Source organism: Eptesicus fuscus, chromosome 4 (genome assembly GCF_027574615.1).
Source record: "Eptesicus fuscus isolate TK198812 chromosome 4, DD_ASM_mEF_20220401, whole genome shotgun sequence".
Taxonomy (NCBI): domain Eukaryota; kingdom Metazoa; phylum Chordata; class Mammalia; order Chiroptera; family Vespertilionidae; genus Eptesicus; species Eptesicus fuscus.
In genome coordinates, this window is record NC_072476.1 from 30,636,711 (window position 1) to 30,643,268 (window position 6,558).

The 6,558-nt window shown below is 39.8% G+C and overlaps 1 pseudogene; it reads left to right on the forward strand.

Annotated features, from left to right (window-relative positions):
• Positions 1–1,677: 1,677 nt before the first annotated feature.
• LOC103286259 (PRELI domain containing protein 3B-like) lies at positions 1,678–2,244 on the forward strand (annotated as a pseudogene).
• The last annotated feature ends 4,314 nt before the right edge of the window (positions 2,245–6,558 follow it).

Here is a 6,558-nt window from a genome sequence, read left to right on the forward strand (position 1 = left end):
GTATACTATAAGCTATAAAGTAATCACTAAATAATAAAAAACTAAGAGTTATACCTAATAAACTGATGAATAAAATAGGACCATAAAAAGTATTTAGTCAATGTTTTTAAATGCCAAATAGAGGGAAAAGGAAAAAGAACAGATGGGTCAAATAGAAAACAAATATCAAGATGGCAGAGTTAAATCCCACTGTAACAATAACTACATAAGTATAAATGGTTTATTGGGGGCAGGGCAAACTATGGCCTGTAGGCCAAACCTGGACTACAGAATATTTTTATATGGCCTCAAGCTAAGAATAGCTTGTACATTTATACATTATTTAAAAAGAAGAGAAAGAGAAGGGTATGTAGCAAAGACCATATGGGGCCCACAAACCCTAAAATATGTATTACCTTGTCCTTTTAAGAGGACATTCTTCAATTGCTGGTCTAGATGCTCAATTGAAATTAAAATGCAGATATTATCATACTGGATAAAGGACTCCACTATGCTGCCTACATAAATCAAAGTAGTGAAAGAATAGCATATATATATTTCCAGTGTATAAGACGACTCTTTAACCCAGGAAAATATTCTATACGCCCAGTTGTCTTATACACCGGAAAATATGGTGTGTGTGTGTGTGGGTGTGTGTATCAATGTCTCTGCTTCCATTCCTGGCACAGAACTTTTAAAACCCGTGTGATTTTCTATGTGATAAGAGCACTAGGAGCATCTCTTGTTTTAATATTTGATCTTTGGCCCTGGCTTTGACCTCCTGACACAGAATTCCCAAATCCCTAGGAATTTCCTGGGTGATATCAGTGTCTGGTTCTAATGAGGTGACTCTTTTTTGGGCTCTGGGCAGAGGCTGGTCTCCAGAAAGACCAAGCCATGATTAGAAGCTTGGAATTTTCAGTCCCACCCCCCATTCTCCAGAGAGGGGAGAGGAGAGGGGCTGGAAATGGAGCTAATGGCTGATCATGTCTATGTGATGAAGCCTCCATAAAAATTCCAATAGTAGGAGGTTCAGAGAGCCTCTGGGTTGGTGAACACATGGAGGTGTTGGGAGAGTGGCATTCCTGGAGAGGGAATGGAAGCTCCCCACCCCTTCCTACATACTTGCCCTACACATCTCTCCCATCTGGATGTTCACTTGTATCCTTTATCACATCCTTCTAAAGTAAACTGGTAACTGGAAGTGTTCCCCTGAATTCTGTAGCCACTCTAGCAAATTAATCAAATGCAAGAAGGGGGGTGATGGCAACCTCAAATTTATACCTGATTGGTCAGAAGCACAGGTGACCACCTGAACTTACAATTGGCATCCAAGGGAGATGAGGCAGTCTTGTAGGACTGATTCCTCAACCTGTAGGATTGGATGCTCTTCTAGATAGATAGTATCAGAATGAGTTAAATTGTCTCAAAAAGATAGTAGATCTAAATATAAAATGTAAAACTCTAAAATTTTTAGGAGAAAACTGTTATGACCTAGGTTAGGCAAAGAATTCTTAAATATGACACCGAAACTACAACTGGTGAAATAGAAAAAAATTGGTGCTTCATCAAAATAATCAGCTTTTGCTCTGTGAAAGTCATGATTAAGGAGGGGGGAAGTGGGCGGGATGGGGGCCAATGTGACCTCTTTGCCTCTTTGCATGTCCAGACACCTGTGCAGGCCTCTGGCCCATACAGATCTGGACTTTGCAACATGTCTTGACCACCCACGGGAAACTGTTACAACAGGTGCAATGCAGAAATACCCAAACCCTCGGAACCCAAGTGTGGTTGGAGTTGATGTATTGGGCAGACACATAGATCCTTCTGGAGAACTGCACAGCCGTGGACTTCTCAGCACAGAGTGGGAATGGTCTTCATTGTGAAATCTCTTACTGGTGCAGCAAGAACCAAAACAAGTGTGCAAAAACACTCTGTAGTTGCTCCTGTTGAGAAAACAATGGAACTTAAACCCACTAATATTTCATTTACAAATATGGTTTAGGTAGATAAGAGACTTATATACAAACCACACCCTCAGGACCCAGAAAAGACTCTTTTGACTCAAGAGGCCATAAACAATGTGAAAGGAATCGGTCTCAGTCATTACCTCAAAGGGTTGATGGCAAGTATGATATCTTCAAATGCTAATAAAGGCCGAGAAGCAATGGAATGGGTGATACATAAATTAAATGCAGAGATTGACAAGCTGACAGCTTGGCAAGAGGGAGCATAAGGACACCAGCAGCATTTGTGGAGAAATGATGATGAAAGTTGGTATGCAACACCCAGCCCCCTGGATCTCTATTAACTGGCATTATATTTACTTATTTTTTTAAAAATACAACTGTACACCATGGGAGACCAAAACGGGTTCCTTCATGGAACTTCTCGCCAGATCGTCTCAGCCCATGCTTTCCTGTCTTCGGCTGCTGCTGCTCTTCCTCCAGAGTAAGGCAATGAGAGGGAATGCGGGGGGCTGGGGGGACGGGGCTGTGACCAGCTCATCCCCGTGACCAACTGCCACTGCCTTTGGGAGCATCCAGGGATCACCGGGCCTGACGCATCTTGAGTTACTCAGAAATAATGTTGATATTTGGAAACCCTCATGGAACTTTTATGCAGAACGGGCAACAGTTATGGCCGCCAGGGATTTGAAGGAACCTGTTCCTTTCGGTGGAGACCACTGCAAGCACCACCCTAATGCTTTGACCCTTAGCTTTGGCAGCTGCCGCCAGCCTCTGATGGTCTTCTGATGGTGCTGCTGGCTTGGCGGGATCCCGTCCGGAGGTTACAATCCGTGAGAAACGGGCGGAAAGCTGGCAGGTAAGGAAAGGCATAAGCAAAATGGGAGAAGTGGATCATGAGGAGGAACTCTTGTGGCTGGAAACATGGTGATCTGGAGCCAAGGAAGTACCAGGTGTACTGGTTACTAATGCGGATTTTTTTCAATAGATGGGGTTACACATATGTTGATATACATGCGATTTGATACGTATGCTATTTTGTTGTATTGACAACAAGCTTCAAAACTTCATGTGTCAAATTTGCTGAAGGTGTTAACATCATAGATATTTTTATGCTTAAAAATGTCGCATTTCGTGCCAAAAAAAGGGGGGCATTTGCGGGGAGTTTTAATTCATTACTTTATTTTGAAGAAAAGTGCGGCTGAAAGTTATCGTATACTTCGAGAAGCTTAGGGTGAACATGCTCCATCTCAAGATACTTGTGAACGCTGGTTTAAAAGTGATTATTTCGATGTGAAAGACAAAGAACGTCCAGGTCAACCGAAAACGTTTGAAGACCAACAGTTACAAGCATTATTGGATGAAGATGCGTGTCAAACTCAAAAACAACTTGCAGAAAGATTAAACGTTGCTCAGCAAACAATTTCCGATCATTTACAAGCAATGGGAAAGATTTTAAAGGAAGGAAAGTGGGTGCCACATCAACTGAACGAAAGACAAATGGAAAACCGAAAAGTCATCAGTAAAATGTTATTTCAACAGCATGAAAGAAAGTCTTTTTTTGCATCGAATTGTGACTGGCGATGAAAAGTGGATTTATTTTGAGAATCCCAAATGCACAAAATCATGGGTTGATCCAGGTCAACCATCAACACCGACTGCAAGGCCAAATCGCTTCAGAAAGAAGACAGTGCTCTGCGTTTGGTGGGATCAGGAAGGTGTGGTGTATTGTGAGCTTCTAAAACCAGGTGAAACCGTTAATACTGATCGCTACCGACAACAGATAATCAATTTGAACCACACTTTGATCGTAAAGTAAGAAGACACGGCAAAGTGATTTTGCTTCATGATGACTCACCATCACACACTTCAAAACCAGTTAAAGACAGGTTAAAAGATCTTGCCTGGGAAGTATTAACCCACTCCCCGTATTCCCCAGACCTTGCTCCTTCAGATTAACACTTGTTCGATCAATGGCACATGCACTTTCTGAGCAGCACTTCAAAACATACGAAGAAGTGGAAAATTTGGTCTCTGAATGGTGTGCCTCAAAACAAGAAAAGTTATATTGGGACGGTATCCACAAATTACCTGAAAAATGGGGGGAATGTGTAGCTAGCGATGGACATTACTAGTACTTTGAATAAAGCACTTTGATGTTTCTCTTGAAATTATCCTGTTTTCTTTGGATTACAAAATCTGCATTATTAACCAGTTAACAGTTAATCCTCATTATTAACTGGTCAACAATTAATCTGCATTATTAGCCAGTTAATAGTTAATCCATATTATTAACTGGTTAATAGTTAATCCATACTATTAACTGGTTAATAATTAACCTGTATTATTAATTGGTTAATAGTCAATCTGCACCACTAACTGGTTAATTATTAATCCACATTATTAATCGGTTAATAGTTAATCCATATTATTAACCAGTTAATAGTTAATCTGTATTAACCGGTTAATAATTAATCCACGTTATTAAGCATAATAATGTGGATTTTGTAATCAAAGAAAACACTATAATTTCAAGAGAAGCATCAAAAGTGATTTATTCAAAGTAATGTCCATCGCTAGCTACACATTCCCCCCATCTTTCAGGTAATTTGTGGATACCGTCCCAATAGAACTTTTCTTGTTTTGAAGCAGACCGTTTAGAGACCCAATTTTCCACTTCTTCGTATGTTTTGAAGTGCTGCTCAGAAAGTGCGTGTGCCATCAATCGGAACAAGTGGTAATCTGAAGGAGCAATACCACAAAATAGTATACATATCAAATCGCATATATATCAACATATGTGTAACTCCACCTATTGAAAAAAAATCCACATTATTAACCAGTACACCTAGTAGTTCCTCTCACACTGACCCCTCCATTGTAATGACCTATGATACTGCTCATAGTTTGCATTCTGTGTGGGTTCTCCCAAGAGTGAAGACAGAGGAAGATAATGTTGTTTTAAAGTTCTCTTGAACAGAAGGAATGCCCCCCCTACACCCCAGAAAGTGGCCAGTAGTAGCTCCCTCACAGCACCCCTCAGAAACCTCTGCAAAGGAGATTCCCTGTGGCTTCACCTCCCCAGAATTGCTTCTCCATCCCCAGTCAGAATTGCTACACCTCATCACCCAGGCTGCAGAGAGTTTTATCTCCAACATGATGGCTCTCAGGCCTGCTCTTCCCCAGCCTTAGGAGTGCACTCTTCCTCGGGGGTGCAAAGGCTCAACCTTTTAAGCCGTGATCAAGCTCCAAGGAGACACAGTATTTCTCATTCTCCATATAATAATCCAAATGGCTCTTTTCTTGTACCAGAAACAGTCCGTTGTTCCTGAAACAGCTGACCATTTATGGATAGACCACTTATGGACAGAAATAATTACTAATATAGGGTTTGGAGTATATGTCTTTATATTCAAAGAAAAAATGTGGCTAAAAGTCTTAGAAAATTCTTGGTATTTTGCTTCAACTTCACTTTAGTATACTTGGTTATTAATACTTACAATAATACTTACAAAAATACATAGAGCTCAGCCAGCATGGCTCAGTGGTTGAGTGTCTATTCCCTGTCAGGGCACCTACTCGGGTTGTGGGCTTAGTCCCCAGTAGGGGGCGTGCAGGAGGCAGCCAATCAATGAAGTCAATAAAAATATGTATCTTAAAAACAACAACACATAGAGATATGTATTTCAGACCACCTCTCTTTCAGGAGAGGACATTAATGATATTAAATGATCATAAAAATGCAACTACATTTTAGGCAGAATTTTTTTAAGCTGAAAAAAGGCAATGGGACTTGATCAAAACAAAGAGGTACAGGATTTCTAAATAAAAGGGAACGTCTAAAATTATTTGTGTTGTTTGAAATGACTGTCTGGTTTTGAGGACTCCAGTATCCATGTGAAAATTTAACAACTTTTGAAAAGTACTTGGAAATTGGTGTTAGCGTATTAAATATCCTTAAGGTAGAATTTTAAAGCCTGTCATAATTGGAACTCTACCTGGCTTTGGACAGACCCAGAACAAAGCAGGGCCGCCTCTAAACCGACACAATTGCCCTGCTGTGGTACACTTCAAGAGGGAACCCACTTTAAAAGGAGAAATTGTATAGTTTGAAAGGATATATTAACTTGTGTAAAATAACTTGTTCTGTATAAACCACCATTAAAAACCACAGTATTTTAATTTGGAGCTTAAATGACATTGTTGGAGTGAAAATGATCATGCAAGTAATATATAACTCCAACAAAAATACGATTTTATTGTATTAAAGAGTACTGTATTGATTTGCCAAAGCTTTGTAACAGAGTGAAGGTATTACCTTTACTTGGATTTGTACTTTACGACTTAGTATGCTGTATCGTGGGCTGATTATGTTAACTGAAAAAGTAAAGTCATTACTGCGGGGAGGGGGAGAAAGAAAGAAAGAAAAATTACAAAGAGAAAATATTTGAAAAATATATATCTAAGAAAGGACCTGTATCTAAAATATATAAAGAATAACTCATAATAAGAAATCAATTTCTGTAAACCTCCCCCCCCAAAAAAAATGGGGAAATATTTGAACAGACACTCCTCTGAAGAAGATAAAACAGGTTACGATACTGACACCAAT